Source organism: Myodes glareolus, chromosome 20 (genome assembly GCF_982192425.1).
Source record: "Myodes glareolus chromosome 20, mMyoGla1.1, whole genome shotgun sequence".
In the NCBI taxonomy this organism is placed as follows: domain Eukaryota; kingdom Metazoa; phylum Chordata; class Mammalia; order Rodentia; family Cricetidae; genus Myodes; species Myodes glareolus.
In genome coordinates, this window is record NC_142045.1 from 42,074,688 (window position 1) to 42,088,516 (window position 13,829).

Genomic DNA, 13,829 nt, shown 5'->3' on the forward strand with positions numbered 1-13,829 from the left:
TAGTTTTTCAGGAACAGGAAATCCACAGAAAAACATTCCCCCATTGCTTTGAGTAGCGACACCACAAGACCCAAGGTTCCACATGGAGGACGTCTGATGTGTAGATTTTTATGTTAGCCAGCTTTCCTTGACACACTGCTCATGGCAAACATACACACAGACCTCTAAACCCGCACACATGTGGAAAATTTAAATGTAAATATTTTTACGCATCCCCCCTGCAAATGTGTGTGTGCTTGTGTGTGTGTGTGTGTGTGTGTACAGAAGCAAGCGTATAGATTTGATAATAAGATTTACTAAAAATACATAACAGAAAAATTCTGATTATTCAAGCCACTCTAATAGTGTTGAACATCTGTCCACTAGGGTCTTAATGGCACTTTGGTGTGCCAGAGAAAGTTCCAGAAACACAGAAACAGTTCTTGAACAGCGTGCAAGCCTCACTGTAGTGACATCTAATTGTGCTGTCAACATGACATCTGTCAGATGGATCAGAGCCAAGATGGACAGAAGCCCCAAGATTTAAAGGGGCAACTTGTTGGGAGAGGGACATGGAGCCATGACAGCATCAAATCAAAACCAGGGAGAACTGGGCTTGGACGAACTGACGTAACCAGTCAGGTGAGCATGTCACTGTACTCAGTTACAGCCGTGTGAGCAAATCAGTCAGTATGAGATGCTGGCCCAGTGACGTCATCACTGCATAAGTATTGCTGACTTGTTAACTTTCAACTCTTCTCATGCACCAAACCAAAAAAATCCTAAAACTACAAATATGCTGTAAACACACAAAGCAGTGAGAGCCGAGCTGGGTGTGAAGGTGTTGCCCATATCCAGCATTCAGGAGGCTGAGACAGGGCCCAGACTTCCAGGCCACACTAGACGGTAGTGAATTTAAGGCCAGCCTGGGCTTCATAGTGAGACTTTGTCTCAAAACAAAGCGTCAAAACAGGAAGAAACATCATTATCAAAAGAATTTGAGTTCGGTCCTGATATTCCTTAAAGGGCCCAGTCCTCTTGTCTGCCTCGTGGGAAGCTGAGACAATGAATCCAGGCAGTTTTTGATCTTGTGGAGGGCATGGATTAAGACTCTACTGTGGCAGAGTTGAACATCCCTCAAAGAGACAGATGCTCAGAGTATCTGTCATCTAAGAGCAGTGGGCTTCTGCCTAGAGAGAGAGAAGCTGAGGTAGCTGGGAAGGAAGTGCTCAAGTCCATGGGTCACAGTCTGAGGCCGACAGAATGGTTGAGGTAGGTTTCCCCAGTGAAGGTGGAGGTGACAGGAGGTACTGAGCACAGAGAACCAACTGTTTTGGGGTCCCCTTTGTGTCTCTTTCTCTTTTGCTTTCCCAAAGCTTTTCGTGTCTACATTTTTCATAAGTTTCTATTTGCTCATAGTCATCTTGTGTGCCTTAAGGAGAAGGTGAGTCCATCAAGGTCTGATCATCACTGGGGAATGTCACCAGGGTCTGAACATCACTGTAAGTCACCAGCGTCTGATCATCACTGGACGAATGTCACCAGGGTCTGAACATCACTGGAGGAATGTCACCAGGGTCTGAACATCACTGTAAGAATGTCACCAGGATCTGAATATCACTGGAGGAATGTCACCAGGGTCTGAATATCACTGTAAGAATGTCACCAGGATCTGAACATCACTGGAGGAATGTCACCAGGGTCTGATCATCACTGGAGAAGTGTCACCAGGGTCTGATCATCACTGGACGAATGTCACCAGGGTCTGAACATCACTGGAGGAATGTCACTGGGGTCTGAATATCACTGGGGAATGTCATCAGGGTCTGAATATCACTGGAAGAATGTCACCGGGGTCTGAACATCACTGGAGGAATGTCACCAGGGTCTGAACATCACTGGAGGAATGTCACCAGGGTCTGAACATCACTGGAGAAATGTCACCGGGGTCTGAATATCACTGGAAGAATGTCACCGGGGTCTGGACATGACTGTAAGAATGTCACCAGCGTCTGATCATCACTGAAGGAGTGTCACCAGGGTCTGATCATCACTGGAGGAATGTCACCAGGGTCTGATCATCACTGGAGAAGTGTCCCCTGGGAGTTGAGTGATGATTGCAGCGTAGTAAGAAGTCTCCAGGCAGAGACATCCTGAGAGTAGGTGTCTGACATTACCGCTGAGCCTCTCTCCAGTACTGATGCTCCCATGGGCTTTAGGAGGCTCCGTAGGAAGGAGGTGGGTTGGCAAGGGGGTGTGACAGGACAGTCCAGGCTGACCCTCCGATGTCACCAAATGATTGACAGGTCTTCAGCATAAGGCCCTGTCTGAGGCTAAGCTGCTGAAAGACCTGAACGTGTTCATGGGCTTGAGTAACTACACTAGTGCTTAGAGAAGTGATATATGTCAGTATTTAGCTCTTGGGTTAGCAAGAATGCTTAATAGGAATAACTCTTCAGATTCCTAAGTCAAAGCACTGTTGCATCTTTCAGCTTAAATTTTTCTTTAAAATTAAAGTGAGCTGGACCGCAATTCCTAAAGCCAAAGTCAGATCTAGTAGGATTTTTGCTTATAGGGATAATTGGGATAGACAAACTCAAGCAAAAGAACCATAAGAATCCAGAAAAAAATCATTAAAAAAAAAAAAGATTTTGTCCGTGGCCCTGAGTGTCAGCACAGCCACTTGTCTATCAAGAACACAGCACGGAAACACTTTGACATGCAAGCCGGGTCAGAACCCAGTGTGCACAGAGAACCATTCTTCTGTCCTTACTGAATACAAAGCAACTCTCTCCCAGCAGCATCAAACAGCAGTGAGCTCAGTGTTCTCCTTCATTCACTTCTTGTTTCCTCTTTATTTATTCTGGGTGGTGGTGGTTCTGAGACAGGTCACGTAGTCCAGACTGGCCTAAAACTCACTGTGTAGCTGATAATGACTTTGAACTTGTGATTCTCCTGCTTCCATCTCCCAAATGCTGGGATTCCGGGTGTGTGCCTCAACACCCAGGTGTGTGTGTCGTAGACAGTATTTTAACCCCCGTCATCCTCATTGACCGTACCATGTGACACGAGTCCATGTCAACTCATGCAGGGAGCATGTTGGCAAAGAGGCTTTCTTTGTATGTTAGTGCTTAGATTATACTGGTATTGACTCTGAAGTAGAAGTGGAGTCTTTCTGTCCCCTCTTGCACCTAGAAATTAAACCCAGGAAATAAAATTGTTATCACTCGGGAGACTTACATCTTCTTAATCTTAAAGACAGCTACCAATAACCAAAAAGTCACAAAATACAAAACTGCGCGCTCAGGCATTGTTCCTTAACAGGCAGTATTTTTTCTTACTCTTCTTGACATGTATGTGGTTTGCCCACTGATAGAAAGGTCTAATGAAAGAAATTTGAGGACCAAAATCCACTTCTTGTTTTGGCTAGAGGGAACAGGGTCCAACATCAATTCTTTGCAGAAGAGCAAACTGTGGTACAGAGAGGTCAAGTGTCCTGCCTAGGGTCACGGAGTCAGGAAGGGCCAGAGCGGAGACTGGTGTCCATGCTGAAAGCTTCTGGGCTCCACACTGGTCTGTGGAAGGAAAGGGTTTGGAAGGTAAGATAAAAACAGCTTTGGTCTCTCAAATGGCTCAGAACTTCATAACTTGGACTGGTGAGTCTGGGAGCAGAGGCTGGTGAGTCTCTGTGTCTGGCCTCCTCCACACAAACTCAGAGTGTAATCAAGGATCCTTGCTACCCAAAAGATGGGAAGACACCAGGGAGTCTCTCTGAGGCTCAAAGACTAATCACACCCATGTCCAGGACTGGGGTGCAGCATTCTGGCCACTGGTGAGGCTCCAGAAACACTGCAGTTGCTCAGTCAAGTTCTGGGGTTCCTGAAGTGCTAGGCATTAGGGGGAGACCTGGGAAGGGTCCCAGAAGTAAAACTAGGGTACTATGGCCAGGATGGCATTCAGTGAGGCTGGGCAATGATGTACTGAGCCACAGATATTTCAGTACTTACCAGCATCATAAGTTCATCATCACCTTTGCATCCGCCTCTTTCAGAAGCAATTCTCTCAAGGGAATGTTGGCGCATATTTCCAAGGAGAGGTTCAGGTCAATACATTGTGATGGAGAAACCGTACCTAAAGCACAGGATATCCCCAAGCCTTAAGGCCCCAGTGAATCGCAGCGCGCAGGCACCAAATCCACTCAGCCTTCCGATTTTAGGCTCTGAAGTTCCTCCTTCCCACCACCCTACACTTCCCATCATCAAGAGAGGAGGGGTGGAATGCTGCATGCTGTTTGGAAGAGAAAGTCATAAAAGGCTTTGCACTTCGGGCAGAACAAAGGCTGCCAGCTTTTCGTGGATGCATTTGTCCTCTTCACCTCAGCTGCTTGTCACTATCCCCAGGCACTCCTTGGCTCTAGAAATGATTGCGGTCCATTTTCATCTAGTCAAGACCAAGTAGTTGCCAGCCACAGAGGCACATATATGTGATCCCAGAACTTGACGGATAGAGGTAGGAGGATCAATAGTTCACGGTCATCCTCAGGGATAAAAGAGTGTTCAAAGATAGCCTGGACTACATGAGAGCCTGTCCTTAAAACAAGGATAGATAGATAGATAGATAGATAGATAGATAGATAGATAGATAGATAGATGATAGAGAGATAGATAGATGATAGAGAGATTGATAGATAGATGATAGATAGATAGATGATAGATAGATAGATAGATAGATAGATAGATAGATAGATGATAGAGAGATGATAGAGAGATAGAGAGATAGATAGATGATAGAGAGATTGATAGATGATAGATGATAGATGATAGATAGATAGATAGATAGATGATAGAGAGATGATAGAGAGATAGAGAGATGATAGAGAGATTGATAGATAGATGATAGATAGATAGATGAGAGAGAGAGATTAGATAGAGCCAGCCAATCAAGTAAGAAATTATTTAGAAAAATATGCTTTGGCCTGTGTTTTAGTTAGGGAATCTATCGCTGTGCAGAGACACCATGATGACAGCAATTCTTATAAAGGCAAACGTTTAATTGGGACTGCCTTACAGCTTCAGAGGTTTAGTCAACTATCATCAGCAGCACGCAGGAAGACATGGCGCTGGAGAAGAAACTGAGAGTTCTACATCTTGTTCTACCAGCACCAGAAGCGACTGTATCCCACACTTGGGTGTCACTTAAACACATGAGACCTCAAAGCCCTCCTGCACCGTGAAACATTTCCTCTAACAAGGCCGCACCTCCTGATACTGCTACCATCTACAGATCAAACATTCAAACCCATGAATCTGTGAGGGCCATATCTAGTCAAACCACCATAGGCTGGGTTTGTCAGAACTCTTTGGATTTTTGGATGCATCTGGGACTCGTTGAACGACTGACTGACTCTTTCATTCATCTCTGTGCTTCATGGACAGAACCCAAGAGGAAGGTGCTGTGGGGTAAACAAGGCTGCCCTGGTCTGAGTCCCAGACAGTAATACCTACCTTAGAAAGGGATTGTCTGTGTGGTGTGACCTGTATTACTCAAGACTCCTGAAGGCCGCCTTTTACCAGAGGCCAGCGAGATCACCTGAGGCAGCGTCCAGTCTGTCTTCTAATCAAGCTTCCTTAGTCTTAGAACTATGGGAAGGTTTTCAAAGGCATTCTCACCGTGTTTCCTATCAGTTTGCCCTTGCAGACTTACCCAAATGGCTTCTGAAATATATTCTGTTTATGGAGAGCAACCTCCAGGATGAGGTAATTAGAAGAAACCTATCAATTTGAGATCCCCCCCCGGGAGTAAATAATGTTGACATACTGTTCAAATAAACTCACAATTTAGCACCATCTCCTTTTAGACAAACCCTCCACTTTAACCTCCAAATGGGAAAACCGAAGGGCCCTTTCTCTTCTCGTTTAATCAAGAGCACATGTTCAAAGACAGTACCCCAGGCTTCTTCCTGGAGGAGCCCCCCTCTCCCCCACCGCAGCTACAGTGAACTCATGAGGAGCCTCACCGCAAAGCGAGGGCACATCGGTCTCCTGTCTGGCAGAGGTCACTCCAGAAAGATGGCCCTCTGCTCAAATAAGCATCAGCTATGCTGAGACATAGCGACGCAGCGGCAGCCGGCTGTGATAAACACCAATATGTATGCACCCAGCTGAGGCCACAGGGAGAGAAAGGAGCTGGGGTGATGCAGGTGTGCGTGCGTGCGTGCGTGCGTGCGTGCGTGTGTGTGTGTGTGTGTGCGCCACGTGTGTGTGTGCGTGCGTGTGCGTGTGTGTGCGTGCGTGCGTGCGTGTGTGTGTGTGTGTGTGTGTGTGTGCGCGCTTTCTTACACACAGCATGCTAGCCTAGAGTGTACCAGCGATACCAGGAGACCAGTTGCTCTCCCTTGGTAAAAGTGTTTGGGGGCTACCAATTTTCTCAGTAAATCTGTAAATACACACAGTGGCGGAAGGCCAAAACAGTCCGCAGAAACATGGCATTTATAGACATCTGTTAAGGGCATTGAGATCTTAAGGGGAGGAAAAGACAGAGAGTGAGTGAGAGAGAGAGGGAGAGAGAGAGAGAGAGAGAGAGGGAGGGAGGAAGGAGGAGGACAAAGAGGAAGGATATGACTCAGGCCTAGTACTCTCATTGCCAGACAATGCGTCATAAAGCAGGTACGTCAGCCCCAATTGCCAGAATCCACTAACCTGAGCGTGGCTTTACTAACACCTGAAGTCCATTTCATGGGAATTAGCTTTAAATGGCAAGCTGCTTCTGAAGCTTGAAACACGCTCCCCCATCTCAGGATGCCAGGAGTCCTCTGGAATTCCAAATGGAAGCTTCTGACAGTAAAGGTTTACTACAGTGTAAAGGAAGTTATGGATATAAGGACTCAGTTGCTAGAGGCACCTGCAGGCCCAGGCAGGTTGCGCGGCAATATCCCTTTAAACACGAAATTATGGACTATTAGGCTGCTGCTTCAAGGCTTCCGTAACGTGAAACCTTGACAAATTCCCAAATAAAAGCCATAAAACCAACCATCTTTTAAAACGTGCGTGACTGACACCGGGAGAATTACAGCAGTGTTGCAGGTCACTGTGAAATGAAGCCACCATAAAGACACTTAGGACGCTGTCGCTGTAGTGGAGAAGGCAATTAGGAGGCTCTGGCTCTCAGATTGGTTCTCGTCCTTCCCACAGCGCTCTCTCTCTCTCTCTCTCTCTCTCTCTCTCTCTCTCTCTCTGTGTGTGTGTGTGTGTGTGTGTGTCCTGCTGTAAAGCAGACCGATCTATAAGAGGTCGTACTCATACAACACAGCAGTCACCTTGCATGGTTCCACCTGAAAAAAGCAGCCAGCTTTAGAATTTGACAGGGATCAGAATTGCCTGTGTCATCCCCTCCCTGCCACCAACTAACCAAATAGGTAGGGAAAAAAAAAAAGTCTGGTTGTCCCATTCGACAAACATGAGGTCTGGGTATTTAAAAATCTTTCATTTAGAGGAAATGTTTTTTCAAAAACCTGGGCATTAAGCAATTTGGTTGTGGATGTTTAATATGCTGGCTCCACACGGCAGAATGGGAGCCCCCCTGTTTAAATGAGAGAGGAAATGCTCCCACACTCTTGGCAAGATGCAAGAGAATGTTGACCGCGAAGAAGGGTGCACAGGAGTCAGCTGAGAACCCACAGAATTGTATTAGAAGCAATAACAGCATGCTCCGAAGCAGCCTTAAGTAAATGCTATGTATTGTTTGCAGCATGTAAATTAGGCCTGGGTTTTAGTTAGCAGAAGCCACGTCACCCTGTGTTGAGGGTAAGCGCGTTGGTTCTCTAATCCGAGCTGGGTTATGCTGGCCTAGAGAGAGATGCATTCCCCTCCCACCCAGCTACCCCAGGATGGGACTGTCTTTCTGATCTCATCTCTATCCTTGTAACTCCTCCTGCCGAGGACAAAGCACCCCAAAGAGTCCTGCATCCTGATCCTAAGATCCCATCAACGTGATGACTTCTCTGGCAAAGGAGACGTCACAGATTGGACCGCGTCAGGGCGTTTGAGATGGGAGATCATCTTGGATTATCCAGGTGGCCCAGTGTAGTCACCAGGGTCCCTGGGAATAGGACAGCGAGGATCCAAATGAGCGCACCACAGGGAGATGCTACGCTGCAAGCTTTGAAGGGGGAAGAAGGCGCCGTGAGCCAAGAAATGCAGGTGGCCTCCCAAAGCAGGAAAGACGTTCCTCCCTAGAGGCTCCTAGAAGAAGGAAATCTTGCTGACACCTTCCTGGCTTCATCCCAGTGAGACCCTTTCAGACTTCTGATGGCTCTAAGGGTGTACGTTCGTGTTGTCTTAAGCCACCAGGGCCGGGGTGATTGATTACAGAAGTAATAAGAAAAACAAATGCCGTATTCTAGCTGGGGTCCCACTCCCCGCTCAGAGCAGCATTGCTTTCCAGGGCTGGCCTCGGGGCTGGCCTCAGTAACAGCAGGCAAGACTGGACTCTGGATGCTTCTGCTCTAGACAGCAGTGCAGCAAAATGAATGCCCCTGAACCCCCATCCTGAGGTCGGCCCAGGGCTGCAGTGCAGAGAAGTCTGCCTCTCTGGGAAGGAGCGCTTACCCCGACATCATTAAGAATCACAATGGCAAGTTTTTGCTTGGCTCTGGTTTTCTCTTCTTCCTTTTTCATGTACATGTGGTATGCATGTGTACATATGTGTGTGTGTGTGTGTGTGTGTGTGTGTGTGTGTGTGTGTGTGCCTGTGAGAGCGGAAACCTGAGGTTGGTGTCAGAAGTCAGCCTCTGACACTCTTCTGCCTTATTCCCTGAGGCAAGGCCTCTCAATCAAACCCAGAGCTTCCCAATAGAACTAGTCTTGCTAGCCAGCTTCCCCTGGGGCTCCCTGTGTCTACCTTCTGAGGCTAGAATATCAGGCAGGCCACTACACTCACTTGGCATTTATATGGGTTTCTGGGGATTCGAACTCCAGTACTGACACTGTGCGTCAAGGTGAAGCCATCTCGCTGGCCTGCGGCGATATGTTTTTAAACACTCTGTAGTACCTGGCCCATATGGTATATAACCGACTTTGATAACACACAGCACTCCATCGGTTCTGTTCCTCCAGAGAAGCTTGCCTGAGGTCACCCTTCATGGCGGCACTCTGTCTATTCTGTCTCCGCCAAGGCCTTTCTTCCCCTCGTGACTCCTCCCTGACTCCCTTCCGGGCTTCCATGTGAGCTGCTCCCCCAAGAAAAGCTCAGCTGTTCCCTGTTAAGACATGAGTTGGTAAGAGCCTGAAGTATTATGGTATACCAACTACTTCTACTGCATAAGAACTCTGTACTCCTGCGCTGGGTTCTGCCGTGCTAACCTGCTAACTGCCTCTGTCTTGCCACCATCCCCATTAAGCATCGAATAAGTCCATCCTTACAGGTGAAACTGGAGGGCTCTGCCCGGGCTGGGCCTTTCCAGAGTGCCGCCAGCCTCTTTGTACTGACACGGACTTTGGAGTCAGAAAAGGCATTGGTTTGAATCTCACCATGTACTCATGATATCCCTTGAGAAAGCTATTTATTAAACCTGACTTTATACGTAAAAGAGAACACGATGAACCTTTCTCCAGGTGAGAAACTAATGGGGTTTTGTACTTAAAGTGTTTTTGCACAACATGCCCCTGAAAAGCGCCCCTAATAAAACATGGGCTGGGGAAAGGCTAGAGGGAGGAGCAATCATAATTCCAAGGCACAATAAACCTACTGTGAAACCAGAGATTCCAGATGCTAAGTGCTTATGGCGAGATCCCCACTCAATATGGAACATGCGCAAGCAATTACACAGCACCACCTGTGTACCCTTTTCCTTGATAGTGGGCACTGGAGCAAGGCAGAGAGGCAAGCGTAAGAGACAATAGACAGCCCTGCATCGCTGGCTCTTCTCCAGGGAGACGCGAAGACACGTCTACGCCTCCAGATGGGAAACGGACAGCAGACCAGACCAACAGTGCCCCGAAGAGTCCACCTTGGTGAACGGATGGGGTTAGTGACAGAAACACGGATGACTCAGACAGCCGTGTCACCATCCGAGCCCAGTCCTGCATGGACGGCGGCTCAAAGCGCTGGAACTCTCTGCACATCCGCAGGCAGTGCACCGGGTCGGAGGCCAGAGGTCTCCTGTCCCCAGCTGACGTAAGCGCTAATTCACAGGTCACTCTATTTGCTCCTGATTTGGAACAAAGTGACTTCAGGGTCAAGGTAAACAGTTCATTTTTTTTTCCTCGACCATAAATGTTTCACCAATGGTCACGGCTCAATCAATATTCATCAAGAAATACGTGCTCGCACGAAGATAATAAAGCACCCAGAATCCAGTATATGAATTCCTAATCAATACTGCCTTGTACGAGCAGGAGACTTTTTTCCCCATTCCAAAGCATTTTAGTAAGATGCTAAAGAAAAAAATCAATGACTTATTAAATGCCAGTTGCATCATTAAAACAAACTATTAATCACCTTTGTTGCTGTTACGCTGCACTGTGACCTGACTTGACACATTTTTGTAGTGGTGTGCATGCTCACCTTCGTCAGAGGAAATGATGGTGCCCATGACGCCAGAACTATGAAAAAGGAAGACTCAGCTTCAGAGCCTCTTAGAGCTGGTGTCATGGCTGCAGCCAAGATGGTGCTGCTGTCGGAAACCAGGCTGGGTATATTATTGAAGGGGAACAAATATGCAGTCAGCAACAAAGGCAGGGCAGAAAGGAGGAAGGGAAAGAGGGACTGAGGGAGGGAAGGAGGGAGGAAAAGACAGAAGGGAGGAGATTAGGGCTTGGTAAAATGAGTTGTCCTGAATGTGAAATGTCCCCTATCGTTTTTAAACACATATTCACCTCATGTTCCTGCTCCCATGCCTTCCCCACCATGATGGGCTATGTGCCCTCAATCTATGAGCCAAAACAATGTGCCCAGCCTTGAGTTGCTTCCTGGTTGGTGTTTGAGCACAGAAATGGAAAGAATAACCAACAGCGACACAGTGATGGGGCTTCAAGTGTTTCCTGCTCCCTGACCCATGAAGAAATAAAGCTGTGTTGCAACTGGGGAGGTGGCTAGATGGGAATGTGTGACAAAGAGTGAGGACCTGAGTTCAGATCCCAAGCACCTATGTAAAAAAGCTGGGTTGGTGTCATGGGCCTGTAAGCCCTGTTGTTGGGGATCGGGCAGAGACTGGCAGATCCCTGAGGCAGACTGGCCAGCGAGTTCAAACATGTCTATGAGCTTCAGGTTCAGTGAGAGACTCTGTCTTAAAAAAATAAATAAATGAAAGGTGGGATCTGGACAGTGGTGGCGCACACCTTTAGTCCCAGCACTCAGGAGGCAGAGGCAGGCAGATCTCTGAGTTGGGGGCCAGCCTGGTCTACACAGTAAGTTCCAGGACAGCCAGGACTACACAGAGAAACATTGTCTTGAAAAAGAAAACCAAACAACAGCATCAAAAAGGTGAACAGTAGTGGAGGAAGACACCTGACATTCACCTCTGACCTTCACAAGCATACACATGTATGCACCTGTACACACATGCATGCACACACACACACAACACAACACAATGGAAGACACCTGACATTCACCTCTGCCCTTCACAAGCATACACATGTATGCACTTGTACACACATGCATGCACACACACACACACACACACACACACACACAACACAATACATACACGCGAACAAAGTTATTTTATATTCACTTTTTTTTGAGACAAGGTTTCTCTGTGGCTTTGGTGCCTGTCCCGGAACTAGCTCTTGTAGACCAGGCTGGCCTCGAACTCCCAGAGATCCGCCTGCCTCTGCCTCCAGAGTGCTGGGATTAAAGGCATGCGCCACCACCACCCGGCACTATATTCACTTTTAAGGTGGATCCCTGGCCATATAAGAGTGTGTATTAATGCACATACATACGCTCTGCAATGACAAAATAAGATTTACTCAGTCACATTACTAGGTACATTCTTCAGAAAATGGACACTCGTGTTCAATTTCATTAAATCGGTAGAGGTTTCTCTCCCAGGGCTCGTTAACATTTTCATACTTTTAAAATATAAACCTCAAGTTGACTCTTCCAAGGCCATTCTGCCTCCATTTCCCCAAGAATACAGAGAAAGATCAGAACCATGTCCTCTGAACTAGTGAGTGCATTTCTCTTGTTGCTGTGTCAATGCCCTTCCTGGTAAAGCGTGGTCGGTCAGCATTATGAAAGCTAAAGTTGAGAAATGCTGACTTAAGACCAAATGATCTCACTAGCTTACAAAAGATGCAGGGACTTCCTGCTAATATGGGATAGCATTCCTTTGATAAGTAGAAAGATCTGCTTTGTTTGGAGATGGTTGGTGTTTACATAAAATTCCTTCAAAAGCCATCCAGCATGAGTTGAGTCTTCACCCCACAGACTTCATGGCGTGACTGAATGAAGACGGATTTGACACTTACCAGCTGGGTGTAAGACAATCGCCCTCAAACCCCATCTTCGCAGTTGCTTCTCTTTGGAGTTAGAAGTCCATGGTAAACGATGTTCACTCTCGCTACTTCATTGGAACACTGTCTGCCTCCCCTCCCCCCAGCTCCTGTTGAGCAAGAGTTCCCAAAACATGAACGAAATTGTTCCAGGTTGAATTCAGGACAGTTCTGCCTCCCATCTCCTGTTCGGGTTATAATGCATGTTAACAGGAAGCCAGGTTAGAGACTGAGTTATGAAAGCAAAATGACTTCAAAAGAAAAATCAGAGGACTATTTTTGCAATTTCTGGTAGGCAAATATTTAAGATTTTAAACCAATGTTAACCGTGTATAAGTGTGCACAAGTGTGTAAGTCTATGTACACGAGTGTCGTTGCGCTCAGACTGTAGAAGGCGGTGCTGGATCTCTGGGAGCTGGAGTCACAAGCAGTTGTGAGCCACCAGAAAGGGAGCTGGGAACCAAACCCAGGCCCTCTGCAGGAGTGGTGTGCGCTCTTAACTGTTGAGCCATCCTTCCAGCCCCGACGGATATTTCTTAAATTCATCTTTAAAGGTACAATCATCATATAAAGGACAGATAAATTTACCTAATTAAAACATAAAGCTTTTCATCATCAAAGGATACCAGTTTAAAAAAAAAAAGTGAAAATGGCGAGCCACCAGCTGGGAGGATATTTGCAGACATAGTCCCTGAGTACTGGTCAGTGGGAGGGCGCTCACCAAGGGCGTGTGAGGACCTGGCTCCAATCCTGGTCATAAAAAACAATTCAGTGAAGAGTGCGTAAGGAGCTGCCGAGAATCAATAAGGAGCAGGCAAGCGCCACTGTTAGAAACTGAATGAGAGCATGGACAGCCTTTGGAGAAATAACCCAAACATTCAGCTCATATACAAAGGATGTTCAAACTTACTAATAAAAAGAAAAGTGGGTGCCAAATCATGAGCGAGGCTGAAGACCCAAGTCCGGCAATACCAAGCGCTGCTGGAGCCGTGGAGCTAGGAACTTCCAGGGCCGTCGTAGTGAGTGGAAACTGGAAACACCACTCTGAAGACAGTTTGGTTCCGCTTGTGACATCCAGGCCATGGCTATTTATTTGTATCTAGTGAGATATATATCCTGCAGGAAGTCTTGTACATTCACTTTAAGAAACACAGCAAAAAACTCATAATCCATTACTTTAAACTAATGAAATACTATACTCAGCATGCAGTGAGTAAGAAAATGGTTAATGAATTGTGTTTCCACGATGGACGTGTAACAGGGGATGTGTGTCACAGCTGTGTGTGCAAGCACAGTGAAGCCCAGAGATACAGACCTAGATGAAGGACCTTTCAGGAGGCCATTTATAGTATG

General features: G+C 46.9%; 1 long non-coding RNA gene across 1 annotated transcript; it reads right to left on the minus strand.

Moving 5' to 3' along the window:
• Nucleotides 1-275: 275 nt before the first annotated feature.
• On the minus strand, nucleotides 276-12,643 carry LOC125394077 (uncharacterized). The gene is made up of 3 exons (XR_007230080.3): nucleotides 12,453-12,643; nucleotides 3,987-4,110; nucleotides 276-3,554 (listed from the first exon to the last, which is right to left on the minus strand). It is a non-coding gene; the product is annotated as an uncharacterized LOC125394077 (long non-coding RNA).
• Nucleotides 12,644-13,829: the final 1,186 nt, after the last annotated feature.